Here is a 14,663-nt window from a genome sequence, read left to right as displayed (position 1 = left end):
TCCACTGACCCTTGATTTCAGCTTTTGTACTTGTTTTCACATTTTTTAGAGTATTTTTGGTGTCAAGTATAAAATAAGAGTCTACATCTGTTTTGGTCTAAATGTTGCTCCATCTGTTTCAATACAACATATTGAATAAACTATCTCTTCCTGAATAGCTTGAAATGTTACCTTTCTCATATGCTAAATTCATGATCTAGTCTCCTTACAATTCCTATTGACTTTCTTATTCCAGCACCAATACTAAATAGTTTTAACTATGGTAGGTTCTTAACTCTTTAATGTCATTATTTAAAGGTACTTTTGTAATATTTTAAAAAAATCTACATCATAACATGAAATAACTGAGAAGCTGGGCAACTCCAAACAGCCAAAAATTGTTTCCTGGAAATGACCAAGTTCCTACGGAGACAAGAGCACCTGTGCGCCTAGATATTAAATCTGTGAGGTGTTTGCATGTAAAAACAGTAAATATTTATTTCTATGCATTCATTTATGATCAATCTCTACTGAGTACCTACTGTACACAAGGCACTCGACTGTATAGATTTATGTGTATACACAGTGTCTATTTATTCATCCGTGTGAATCAGTGTATATGTGTCTTTTCACACGTGTAGCTGTGTGTACGCACACTCATCTGTACCTCTTTCATTTTCATTATTTACTTTAATTTTAAGTAGTGCTTTAGTTTGCGTGAGACGTTATCATCCAAGCCAACTTTTTCTGTTTCCCGTATATTAGTAATTTGAGTTAGCTTGCATATATTAGGTAATACAAACGCATTGTAGTGCACCCTCAGGAAAATAAAACTAGGTGACCGTGTTATATAAAAACACATGATGCATTTTTATAGATATTTGAGAACTGAAAATGTTGTTTTCAAAACAACCCTAATTTAAAGTTTCAACTTTGATACCACCTGACTGTGACATCTTGGAATACTTTGATTTTATTTTTATGGCTGTAAAACACTTCTGTAAAATGTGACAGAAGTTCTTTTGTTTTTGTTTTTTCACTTTATCCTAAAATGCTCCAACTGGTTGAAAAAATACTCATAAACTACATATAACATACTAGTTTGCTATTCATTAGTTGTATCTTTCAGAAGTAGCTTAGAATCTAGAATAAATAATATTAATGGTATATCCTGAACCCAGTGAAGCCCCATTTGGGAACTTTTTCTTGGAGGTAGGGACCACAGGGTATGGCTTTTGGCCCCTGGCTCCCCACAGAGTAGGGAGACAGTACTTGGGACTTCTCTTGTATCAATTTTCAATTGAAGACGGGCTTGCGTGGTTTGAAAAACAAAAGGAAAAAAACCAAACCAACAAAAAGCTAGAACCCTCTTCATCAGTAGCAAGAACAATCTGAATCAGACTGAAATTCATTAATTCCATCCCTTCTCTATTCAAGGCAATGTCAGGTATTGGCAAAGCATACCTTTTGCTTTTCAGCAACCTTCTGTCTGGTAAGGCAATAAAAACGTTTAGTCCGGAGATTATATGTAGTTCCGTTAAATTGGTGAAAGTAGTGTCACAGGATGTCCCCAAAGGGCTAGCATCATATTTGACCTGCCAGGAAGAATGGTAAGACTTTGTTTCAACGGAGATGAGAGGAAGGAGAATTCTCCCCCAATCTATTTTCAAGCTTATCTTTCCTCTCCAAACAGCCATATTGACTCATTTACATAAGGCTGCAGAGTGAAGAAACTTGATGTTTTTACCTCTCTTTTTAACATCAGAATGTAAGTTGTATTCAGTTTATTTATATATGCATGTTTTTCAAGTTTATCCAATGGAATTTGAACAGAACACTGGTATTTAATGAGCTGATAAATGATTTTTGAAAATGCTTACCTTGGAATAATACATAGTGCTTAGGTTGCATGACGATATTGGTGTGTCTATACGTGATATCATTACTAATATTTTTATGTGTTTGTTAATTACACTGATACGTTGATAAATTGCAAATGGCCCTGACAAAACCTCCCTTTTCTTTGTCTTTTCCTTGCTGAAGACATTGTGATAAATAACAGAAAATGTGGATCAACACTTTAAAGCAATGAAAACAGATAACCTTTTCTTAGTGCTATCTATTATTTTGAATTTGCAAATTTTGTAAAATAGACCGATTTCATGCCAAGACTTTTACATAAAACTCAAATTCTCCTGTTGGTACTTCAAGTTAGTAAAGACAAAAAACAAACTACACCTCCACTTGTTATATTAAAGTCAAAAGACAAGAGTGATATCAAAATAAACCATTTCTTGAAAGTAAGACGGTTGTCATGGATGTCCTGTACATGGGGACAAACGTCCACAATTGTCCATAGATGAGAGCTAAGTAACTGTTTTTCTGTGCGTGCAAAACTTGTAGCAAGAAGCAGGTCATTTAAGATAAGTGTGCACAAAGTTCCCCATGATGACGGTATAAAGTGAGGGATGGAAAATGGAAATAAAATTAAGGTGGCCACACAGAAATGTATCAGAAGATTCAACTAAGGCTAAAGTGGTTATCTTCAGAATGTGAGTGTGACTCTGAGAATTAAGGTGCCAGAAGGCAGTGTGAGTAGTTTGGAAGAAAAGTCTGCATATGAAGATAATACTACTAACGACAGATACAGAATACAATTGTAACCATTGTGTTAAAGAGAATGTGTTTTTATTACCTCAACTGAAATTGATCATTCTGTTTCACGTATCCATGACTTTTTATATGCTACCCCTCTGGCCAGATCCTCTTTCATGATTTGTCCACATAGGGAACTTATATTCAACCTTCAAAATCAGTTCAAATATTAACCCTTCTTTGGATCTTCCCTGAGCCCAGGTTAGAACAGATTTCTTCCTACATTATGCTATCACCAAAGTACACTTACCTGCTTACATTTCTTGCTTGCAAACAGTGAACTACTTGAGAGCAAGTACTTTTTCCATTTTCTTTATATGTATTACTGGTCTTGGTAGATATTAGGTATGATGGCAATGTGTGCTGAGTGAATGAGACAAAGAATTTTAGTCGTTTGAATACATGCTACCTTCTTTCTGGCAGGGAATAGGTAATAGGACCAACTGTTTTCTTTCCCTGTCTCTGAGTTTAAGACGCTAAAAACAATGTTTTGAATCTGTAGGTCGTTTTGGTTATTATGGACATCTTAACAACATTTCTTCCTACCCATGAGCACAGTATGTGCTTTTATTTATTTCCATCTTCTTCAGTTTGTTTCTTGAGTGTCTTATAGTTTTCTGAGTACAGGGCTTTTACTTCTTTGGTTAATATTTTTCTGAATTTCTATAAAAATTTATCTGAGTCAAACAGAGGTACACCTGGATGCAAGATCTCAACAGACTGAGAAAGATCTCCCCCTCCTCGGTTCAATTTGCTACTAGGTATTTTTTAATGCAATTGTAAAGGGGATTGTTTTCTTAGTTTCCCTTTCTGCTAGTTCATTATTGGTGTATGAAAATGCAACTGACTTCTGAACATTTCTTTTCTATCCTGCTATTCCACTGAGTCCAGGTATCAACTCTAGTAGTTCCTAGGTGGAATCCGTAGGGCTCTCTGTGTACAGTGGCATGCAGTGTGCAAATAATGACAGTTTCACCTCTTCCGTTCCAGTTGGATGCCTCCTTTGGTTTCTTCTTCTTGTCTGATTGATATGGCTAATATTTCTTGTATTATGTTAAATAAGAGTGGTGGAAACCAGCACCCCTGACTTCTTGCTTATCTTAAGGGAAATGCTTTTAGTTTTTTCCCATTGAGTATGATGTTGGCTGTGGGTTTGTCATATATGATCTTTATTATGTTGAAGTATGCTCCCTCTATTCCCACTTTGCTGAGGGCTTTTATCATAAAGGTGTGCTGGATTTTATCAAATGCTTTTTCTGCATCTATTGACATGATCATTTGACTTTTATCCTTCATCTTGTTTATGTGGTGTATCACGTTCATTGATTTGCGGACATTGTAACAACCTTGCGTCTCCAGAATAAATCCCATTTGGTTATGGTGTATAATCTTTTTTAATGTATTGCTGGACCAAGTCTGCTAATATTTTGTGGAGAATTTTAGCATCTAAGTTCATCAGAAATATTGGCCTATAATCCTTTTCTTTGTCATGTGTTTATCTGATTTTAGAATTAGGATAATGCTGGACTCGTCAAATGAGCTTGGGAATCTTCCATCCTCTTGAATTTTTTGAAATAGTCTTTTTTTAGAAGGTTTTGTTTATTTATTTTTAGAGAGAGTGGAAGGGAAGAAGAAAGAGAGTGAGGGAAACATCAATCAGTTGCCTCTTGTACGCACCCCAACGGGGGACCAGGCCCGCAACCCAGGCCTGTGCCCAGACCAGGAATGGAACCGGCAAGCCTTCGCTTTGTGGAATGACGCTGAACCAACTGAGCCTCTCTGGTCAGGGCAAATTCTTTGGAAGAGTCTTGCCTGGCTTCTGGTCATGGGGTTGCACTTAGCGCAGCAGTCTCTACCCCAAGGTTATACACACACTCACTAAAAGGACTTCTGTTTTTATGTCTTCTGTCTAATCTACCTGGCATTTCCCTTAAAAACAACAAAAAATGCTCTTTCAGATAAAAACAACTATATGTGAGCAGACACAAAAAGGCACGAATCGTAAGACGTCATTCTTAGGAATCATCCAGAGCAGGAAAAGGAGGAGAGAAAGAAAGCATGTTGCCAGGGTTGGGAGGAGTGGGGAGTTAGTACTTTTGATGCAGAGTTTCCTTTTGGGGAGATGGAACATCCTGCAACTAGATAGTGGTGACGCTTGCACGGCTTCTTGAATGTGCTCATGCTCGGGAATGGCACAATTTAAAATATAAGCCATAGCTTTTATTTATAACTTATAAAACATAGCACTGTAAAGAAATAAAGGGAAACAAAAATCTTAAAATGTCATAGAGGTGAAAGGAAACAGGAGTACAGGAGTACAGGTTCAACAAGTGGCCCTGAGACATGGGCCAGAGGCAGCACCTCTGCTGTGGCAGGAACGAGGGCAGGTTCAGGGGAAGGTTCTTCAGGCAGCGTCACTGCTCTTCTCAGAAAGTGAAATCACTGCTCCTGTCTGAGGAGGTGCTCAGAGAAGGGGACCCAGCAGTGACCTCACTACCTCACCGTAGAACCCAACTGAACTTGCACCCTGGTACCAGGCAGCCATTGTAAAACTGCCCCTGCCCAGCTCACTTGGCTAGAGACATTTGAACTGACAGAATGTTCTCCTGTTGTCTGCCCATGTCCTGAGACCAGGGCTGCAAAAGATGAAGTGGTGATCCTAGGTTCCACTGCTGTCGCCTCTGGGTCTGTACTCAGCCCAGGCATCTGTGGCCCTTTTCATGGCGGAAACTGGAGGTAACACATAGGGAGTCCCAGGGCAGTTGTGTTTAGGCCAGGCCACCATTCCGATCCCACCTGAACACACCGATGTCACCTACCTGTGGGTGTGTCTGTGTGTGTCTGTGTGTATGGGGACTCATGTGAAGAGGGCCCTCCCCAAACAGGAACAAGCTGAGGAGGGGGAGAAGCCTGGGTGGCTGGTCACGTCCACATCCCAGGTTAAGGGTGGCTTGATGGACATGGAGTATGGGTGAGTTCCTCTGCCCGACGTTTATCCTGAGCCCTGGAGACGAGTCTCACTCCCCCTGGATGGAGGTCTGTGCAGACACAGGGCTAGGCCTGGTCCTGTACAGTGGGCAAAAGCAGCAGTGACTAGGGCCTGGCAGGGCTTGAGGCCTCCGGACCAAGTGCCAGTCCGTGTCATTGCAGAGCTCAACCCGGGTCACAGAGGAGCAACAGGTGGTCGACAAAGACCCTCACTCTGTCTCCAGCAGTGAGGAGCAGGTGTGCCACACCACTGAGGGCAAGAGCAGGGCCAGAGTCACTGTGTTCCCCCAGGGGTCTGAGGAACCAGGGCCCATGGATGGCTGAAAAAAGACTCCTGTCCCGAAGCCCTCCAGGCTCAACAGGCAGCCCAGGGTCTCTGACTCCAGCCTGAAGCACCAGGCCCACGTTAATGAAACCGGGTCGGAGGACCTGGAGCCCAGGGAGGCAGGGGCCAAGGGTGGGAAGGCAGGGGAGGTCGTGGTTTGATGGAGGGCAAAGATGCAGGCAAGCTTATTGGAGGAGTTGGTGCCAGACACACAGGGAGCACCCACAGAGGCTGGCCAGGAGCAAAGACCAGCCTCAGACCACACATCCGCTGGACTCTTAGTGTGGAGGACGTCCTGGGGTACATCCTGAGCTGCAGGTTCTCCAGAAGACTCTAGCTGTGTTCTGTCTGTAGGGGACACTTGGAAATCCAGGCAAGTGTGTGATTTTTTCTCCTCTCACAGCGTCTGCACCAGCCCAGGAGAAGCAGCTGGTAGAAAAAGACCCCCACCACCTCCCCACCAGTGACAGGCAGGTGGGCCACACACTCCAACACCAGAGCAGGCCCAAAGTGACAGTTGTCACCCAGGGGTCCGGGGCATCAGGGCTCCTGGATGTCCAGAGAAGGACACCTTCCCCGAAGCTGCCCAGGCTCCACAGGCAGCTCAAATGTCCAACCCCAACCTGGTGCAGCGTGTCAGGTTAAACACACTGGCCCAGAAGACCTGGAGCCCAGGGAGGCGGAGCCCAATGGTGAGAAGGTGGGGGAGGTGGGGCTGGGGTGGGGGCTGGAAGTGTATGTAAGCTTATGGGGAGCAGTCTGTGCCAGACAAACAGGGGCACCCACAGAGGCTGCCCAGATCACCCATCTGCTGGGCTGTCTGTGGGGAGGAGATCCTGGGGTGGGTCCTGGATTGTGGCTTCTCTGGAAGGAGCACATGGAAATGCCGGCACGTGGGTGATCTTCCCTCCTCTCCCAGACCAGGAGGCGTGCCCATCTCCAGCGGTCGTGGCACCTCTGGCAGCCACTCCAGCTGCAGCTGGAGCCCGGGCATCTCCTGACTTCCTGACACCCCACCACACCTGCCTGAAGAATAGTGCCTCCAACCTACCCTGGTTCCTGCCACAGAGGGGGAGCTGCCCCTGGAAAATACACCAGGGCCAGTTATAGAGTCAAGTACTATTCAGTCGGCTCTCCCACTCCCACCAGAGGTTGTTTTACCCACCCTCCACTTGACATTTCCCTTTTATTTTCTTTAATTGTTATGTATTCATTTTCTCCAGGGCATGATTAAGTTTAAGTATTAAATAGAAGTTATTGCTTATATAGTAAATTGCGCTGTTCCTGAGCCTGACGTACATTCACGACGCTGTGTAAGCAGCACCGCTGTCCAGGTGCGGGATGTTCCATCTCCCCAAAGGAAACCCTGCACCAGAAGCGCTCACTCCTCACTCTTCCTGCCCAGGGCAACCCCTGATGTGCTACTCATGATGGCCACCTCTGTGGTGAGATTTGTAAATACCGATCTTCTCCTTGTGGTGATCTCTAGATTTTTTTATAATGCATATATGACTTTGCTAGTCCTAAAAATATTAAAGTCACATGTTCAATGTTACCCACTTATTACTAATTTATGTAGTAGAGTACATTGTTTAGTTTTTAACTTATAAAGGCTTTGTGACGGAAATGAAGGTTTATTATAGTACAATAATGAATTCTGAAGCAAATCAGAATCAAGAAAAGAAGAAAGCGCTTCCAAGGAGGGGAGCTCTGACAGGGGGTGCTCACCATTCCAGCCCTTTCCCTGTGTGTGCATGCTGTGTCACCATGTGCACATGCATGTGCCTGCGTTCCCATGCTTATGTTGCATGTGTGGATGCTTGTGCTTGGTCACATGTGTGCACTTGGACTGTTGGGCAGGGCGCATTCTGAGGTGTGAGACCTATTGGAAACTCATTTCCTTATTGGCGGACACTGCCAGTCAGTCCTCTTCCTCCTTGGCAATTTCTGTGTCCCCGCGTTAGAATTTCCAAAGCCCCTGCCGTGAAACATGAGCCGTTTCCATTTTTTCACTCCCATCATCATGTCCAGGGGAATATCTGTTCTCCTAAATCGTTTTTTAGGACAGGCCCCTAGAAGCAGAGATTCTCTGTCTAATGTGAACACAATTTTAAGGTGTTGGGGGCAGTTCCCTACATCTCAGGTCCCCTCCCTTCTCTGAGCCTTGCTTGCGAAAGCAGGAGTGCAGGGCGCCAAGGCCTGGGGCTGAGACCTCAGGGAGGGAGGGAGGAAGAAGGGCTGGGATCCGAAGAGATGACTGTACCTGGGAATGAGGCCGTGCCCAGCTGGAAGGTCCCATCCATCCTGGCCATGCCCTGCTCCATGTAACACCCCCCACCCTCATATCTCTACCCAACACCAGCCTCAGCCTGCTCAGATGAGCTGCACAGCTTGGCCCTGCCCTCCAGGACACTGGAGGGTGCAGTCTGCACATTTTGGCCTGCTCCTCCCCCTCAAAGCACGGAGCCCATTCCTCTGTCATAAAAGCAAGTCTGGGGAGGCTCAGTAGTCACGGGACCACTGTGACAGTGCTCTATCCAGGTGAAGATCTCAGTTACCACAGCAGGACCTACTGGAGTTCGTGTGAGGAGAAGGGATCCTACACGGGGCCTCACAAAAGGTGCCAGAAGGTCTGAACGTCAGGATTGAGGCTTTGGGGCAGGCCACAGCACCCAAACCACAGAGGTCCTCCAGCAGGGACCTCTTCCTTGGCCCTGTGCCAGCCCCCAGCTCACACACCCGGCTTCTGTGAGGGGTGCTCTGCTAAATGGGGATGAGGGAGAGAGCCCTCATGTCATTCAAAGTCAGGTCAGGTGGATCCCACTTGGTGTGAGGCAGCCAGGTGAGGCCACAGTCAGTGACATACCACTTGTCTGCCCAGAATGGGACTTCCCCCAAGCAGAGAACATAGGTCCTTGAGGTGGGGACTTACCAGGCTCTCCTTGGAGGAAGAGACAGACACCCCCGATGGCAGGAGTAAGAGGAGAGAGGGGAGACGAGGACATTTTTGTACTATCAGTCTTCTAACTAATCTTAACATAAGCCACAGACTCAGAGAAAGTGTTTTCAAGACAGATCTGAGATATTTTTCATCATGAGTGAGTGCTGGACTTTGTCAAATAATTTTTCAGCATCTGTTGATATGATCACATGATTTGTATCTTTCATTTTGTTTATGTTGTGTGACACATTAATTTGTTTGTGGATATTGTAACAACCTTGCATTCTGTCAAAATGCAATTCCTGTCAAAATGCCAATGTCACATTTTGCAGAAACAGAGCAAGTAACCCCCAAAATTTTATGGAACCACAAAAGACCCCGAATAGCCTCAGCAATCTTGAGAAAGAAGAAGAGAGATGGAGGAATTATGCTGCCTGATATTGAACTATACTATAAGGCCACAGTAATCCAAAGGGCATGGTAATGGGGGAAAACAAGGCCTATAGATCAGTGGAGCAGAAGAGAGAACTCAGAAGTAAATCCAAGCCTATATGGTTTGTAACACAGTGGGTTGTCCTTTCATTTTGTTAATAGTGTGTGTTCTTGCCTTCTTTGTCAAATTTTACAAACCATATAGGTCATTTCTTTTCAATTTTAGTTATCAGTCACCGAACGGTATAAACTTTGCTTCTGTTTGGATATTTTCATGCACGGCTACCTGCCTTTTAAATGTCGAACAAAATTTCTTTTCTCCCAGTAATTCCCGAAAGCCAGACGTGCTTTGGCATCTCATTGAACGCTAATGCAGAAGCCAGATAATCTCATGGAGGAATGAGCTGCTTCTACGTAAAAATGTACTGTATATAAGTATGCTGTGCTTCTGTTTTACAATCACTTCCTTCCCCCAGTAGCTGCTCCTCTTTTCTGCTAATGTTCTGTGCTTCCTCAGATAGAACCAAGTTGGCTATATCTGCTCTTCAGAGGTTTGTGGCTGAGCAAAGCATTGACATTAAATATCTGAGGATGTCTTCCTCAAATAGCAAGATCTCTCTGCCTTCCTGACCTTTTTCTATTTTGCTAAACAAAAGAAAAAAGTGAGTTTTGATCATTGTTGAGATTGACTTTTTAATATATTAAAACCTAGGTTAAGAACTTGATGATGAAATGAATGTATTATTCTCTCTTTTCTGTTTATTGTAGTGTGAAGTTATTTTCTAAGAAGTGGTCAGTTTTTTTCTGAGGTATGCTTTTCTTTTGCTGGGTAATTGGCCACCTCTGACTCAGAGGTGTCACTTCCATTTTGTCCGACATGAGCTCCTCTATTATTTTCTGTCTAATTTCATTTTCCATGAATTGTTTTCCTGCATGGATGAACGATGATTCTAACAGCCTCTCTGAGATTAAATGTGTGGCTTTAAAGGTATGGAGTACAGAGAGAGTGTAAGGTCGTAGGTCCAATGTAACCAAGTTCAGGTTAGCACCTCTGTCCACAGACAACCTCTTCTTCTCAACCCCTCACTAAAGAAAAGGCCAGACTGTCTTAGAAGTCAGAGCAGGGCTAGGGCACATCAGAGCAGCTGAGGTCATGTGTACATAGACGGAAATGCCAAGACTCTGTTTAACACTAAGGAAGGAAGGTGCTCTGGTTCCTCCTTTGTTGGGTCTCACCTCAGGATTCCTCAGTAACGGTCATTGAGTCGGGGACCTGGTAAAATAGTGTACTTATGAGCTCCCACTCAGGTGGGACTGAAACTAACAGAATTCATTCATCTGTCAGTGTGGGTACATAACTCCATCTGGCTCACCACGAAGGATGTCTACATGTATATGGCAGTGTTGGGCCAGGTGGGGATTCAAGGAAGGTGGGCCCAAGGCCAAGTAGCAACAGGTGCTCTAACACAGAGAGAGGTTTAGATTTAGAATCCCATGCAGTTGTCATCACGGAGGCCCTGTGGAGTAAAGCCCCAGCCATCGGTGTGGTATTCAGAGCCCTTCAGCTTAGAAGAGGGCTGGGGAGAACAAGGCAGGGTTTGGAGTATTGGGCAGTGGGGGATGGGGCTCGGGAGCAAAATGAGAGCCACCTGATCAGATTCTAGGTTCTGGTTAACTTTTTAAACAAGAGCAAAAGGCCGTTACTCCCAAACCCCTGGGTGCAGAACTGATAAAATACTCTCTATTCTGCTTCTAGCCATTACTAGTTTGGGAGACTGAGCAAGAGCTTAATCCTCCTACTGGTGGAAATGTAATGGCCCCACTTTGGACACAGAAGGCTGAGAACTTGACTATGCCTGGCAGGTTGGAACATCATTCATCACCAGAGGGATTAGTTGGGGTCCAAGTGGGACACATATCTAGGGTTATGGCTAGGAGAGACCCTTGGAGACACTAAACGCAAAACTTCAATCAAGACAATATGGAATTTTGAACTTGCAATGCCCTGTCACAGGAAGTACCTCATATGCTTTCATAACAGCCCCAATATTTAGGCATTATTCTCTCCATTTCACAGCTCAGAGAACTGAGGCCTAGAGATGCTGACTAAATGCTGAAGGCCATGCCGTTGGTGGACACACAGGGCAATGCAGTCCAGTTGGAGAGGTCACGATGGGGAAAGTTCCCTAATGCAGGGCACGGAGCATGGTTTGGCAGAAACAAGCTGGCAGCGAGATGGGACCCAGAGTGCTGGCTTCAGCGACTTGAGAGACAAAGCTGGTGAGCTCCGATCTCAGGGAAGAATCTGTTTGTCTCCTGCTCGATGTGAACAAGTCTGGGTCCTTTGGTATCAAGAGGAGAGAGTTGTAAGCACTGCCCTGTAGACAGGAAGAGAAATGACAGAACTCTTTCACATCACATTTAGCTGAAGAGAAAGCTTTAGCCCAAGTCCTCATTGACTATACGTAGGCTTAGAAATCTTCCACCAAAACCTTAGAAAGTGAAAGGGGGCTCCACTAATAATTTCCCTAAGACAATGGCACAAAATGGGACCTATTGCAGACACATCGGAATGAATAATTACTTGAGCTATGAGCACAGTGGATCCACAGCAAGCTGGGTATACCCTCAGATATTCCAGGATGCAGCCGTCTCAGACAGGCCTACTCCCTCCCTCTCCTCCCGGGGAAGACAAAGTCCAGTTCCACTGTGGACCCATGGATGATGTCAGACCCTGGTGCAAAAATCATACCCACCACTTCTGCAAGTTCAGAAAACCTGGGAAATATCCCAGACGTTTTCGAGTTTCCAACAGTGTGTGTGGGTGAAAGATCGGGGATTTGTAAAAGAATTAAATGAATAGGAAGCCAAAAGACCTGGGTTCTATAGGTCTGCTGTTTTTTTTTTCTTTGGGGGAAGCTAATGTTGGAAAAGTGTAATCATGTGCTCTTGTCTTCACTTTTTTTTTTTATCTGTAAAATAAAAATATTAACCTTTGTTTTCTGAAAATCAAAGGGAGCAATAAAAATACAAGTTCTTTGCAACATAAAAATATTGCTCACATATAAGAGCAGAGTGTTGAAGTATTGCTCATTTGTAGGGCCAGAGTCATATGACGGCAGTGGGAATGATTTTTCTTTTCTTGTGTGGGACTGGGAGCTCAGGGCTAGTAGCAGGAAAGAACCTGCTCTGTCAGGTTGAGAGCTTTGGTGAATAAGAGGGGAGGTGGAGCCCTGATGCAGGTGTCCTCACTGTGACAGTGTCTCCTGAAGAGAGGATAAGGAAGAGGGATACTGCAGGAGCCATATTGGGGTATGTGGATCATCTTAGGCTTTTATATCCTGATCTAAGAGACACAGGCTGAGCTTCTCCTCATCGATGGAAGGGAATGCTCTTCAGTTCTTTTTAAAGCCTTGTCTAGATAGGTTTCAAGTTTCTCTTCAGGCACTCCCCAAAGAGCTCTGCTATGTGCCTGCATCAGTCAATGTGAGCTCATGGTGGGAACCAGAAAAGCGAAGACACCTCTCTGCACCTATGTGAAGAACCCAGCCTTGCATAAGCCAGGCTCTGGCAGCAGTTTGAGAGCCATGGTCTACATTACTGTGCGCGCCCTTGATGCACAAAGCTCCCTTCCTAGCTCCTCTCCCTCTTCGTTTGAATCTGTTTTGCTTCCTCCCTTGATTTCTGTCTTGAGGGGGTACGGCAAAACCCCTTCGCCAGTGACGCAGGCAGTCAATAAACACATATTCCAGAAACACCCTGTCTTAATCTGTGCAGTCTTCTGTAACAAAATACCACAGAACTGGTGGCATGTAAACAACAGATTTTAAATTCTCACAGTGTTCTGGAGGCTAGAAGTCCAAGAGCAGGGAGCCAGCATGGTTAGGTGAGGGTCATCTTCCTGGTTTCTAGCCTTCTCTCAGTGTCCTCACATGGTGCAAGAGCTAAGGAGCTTGCTGGGGTCTCTTTTATAAGAGCATTAATCATATTCACGAGGGCACCATTCTCATCACCTAACTGCCTCTCTCAAGCCCACCTTCTAATGCCGTAACACTGGGCATTAGGATTTCAACATAGGTAACTTAGGAACACACAAACATTCAGGTCATAGTACACAGGCTCCTTGCATTGCAGGCAGAACTCTCTCCCTATCCCAAGTTTTATAACAGCACTTAAGAGATTACGATGGGAAACTCTCTTGTCTAGGGCAGAACCAGTGAACTTCACAGGTGGGCAATACATGAGAAAGTCAGACCGCTTTGAAGGCCCAGAAGACAAAGGGCCAGATATGACACAGAAATGGAAGGCAGTCGAGGAAATAAATAGTTCCTGCATGCGTTTTGGTTCTAAAAATAAAGTAATTCAAGTTTCTAGTAATACATAATGAAACCAACTTAAATCTATGCTAGGAAAAATCATGTTAGCGTTTGTTGAACAAAAGGTTGTACTTCACAATAATTTTGGCTGAGACAATTGGTATAAGTTGTGGCCAAAGCTAGGTGCATTGTTCGTAGACACCTTGAAGGAGCATTTCAGGGACATCACTTTTCTTATTATCTGAGTGTGAATTGAACAGTTAATTTCTTGGATAAGAAGCATATTGACTCAGAGTTTTGTTTCTTTGCATTGTCTTTTAGGTAATCCAACATAGATCTCTCCTTCTCTTTCTATTCATGGAACTCAGAGAAACTGGCTAAGAAGTGGACCTCATAGCAGACATTAGGCTTAAGAGAAAGCAGTCAGAGTGGAGGATTTCCTATAAAACCTGAGAAAGAAATTGCAGTCATTTTTGCTTCATTAGTCAAGGATGAGGTGACCTCCCAAGGAGAAGTCTTATTTCTAGGTCGTTTCCTTCACAAACCCTCCATTCAACCTGAGATGATAGAAGATATTGACATTTCTACCACTAAGGCACTGCCGAGTTCCACATGGTCTTAGCTACAGCATCTCAACCACCTGAGAATGTGAGTGACTGTAACACCCTCCTCGGTGAATTGGGCCACCAATGTGCTTCTGAGGGTCTACGTACAATTGGGCAGTAATACCGTCTCTTTGCTGCGTATAAAGTTGGGTTTTTTGAACCCAAATGCACATTCTGCTCTGGAAAAAGAAGAAGGAAATGCTGTCCCTTTGAATCTTGGCACCATGTTCCTCCTACCTACCCCTAGGTTTATCTTCTTCAGGGAATCAGAGCAGTAGTACTGTCAGCTCCTTCTGCATTCCTGGGCGAATATGAAAACAAGACAATCAAAGGAGCTAACAAGAATTGTTATCACAAGGAATCTTTGACTTTCATCTTCACTACTTCTTGCTGCTTTAGTTCTTGTCTTTCTGCTACTTCAA

General features: G+C 44.2%; 1 protein-coding gene and 1 long non-coding RNA gene across 3 annotated transcripts in view; one reads left to right on the top strand and one right to left on the bottom strand.

Annotated features, from left to right (window-relative positions):
* The window catches only part of LOC150002027 (palmitoyltransferase ZDHHC11-like), a 426,431-nt gene that overhangs the window by 389,656 nt on the left and 22,112 nt on the right, over positions 1–14,663 (top strand). The gene's annotated exons all lie outside the window — the stretch shown is intronic.
* The window catches only part of LOC150002028 (uncharacterized), a 399,760-nt gene that overhangs the window by 379,340 nt on the left and 5,757 nt on the right, over positions 1–14,663 (bottom strand). The window lies entirely within an intron of this gene.

Source organism: Furipterus horrens, unplaced genomic scaffold (assembly GCF_987537825.1).
Source record: "Furipterus horrens unplaced genomic scaffold, mFurHor1.1.pri manual_scaffold_9, whole genome shotgun sequence".
Taxonomy (NCBI): domain Eukaryota; kingdom Metazoa; phylum Chordata; class Mammalia; order Chiroptera; family Furipteridae; genus Furipterus; species Furipterus horrens.
This window is presented reverse-complemented; position numbering and strand designations above follow the sequence as displayed.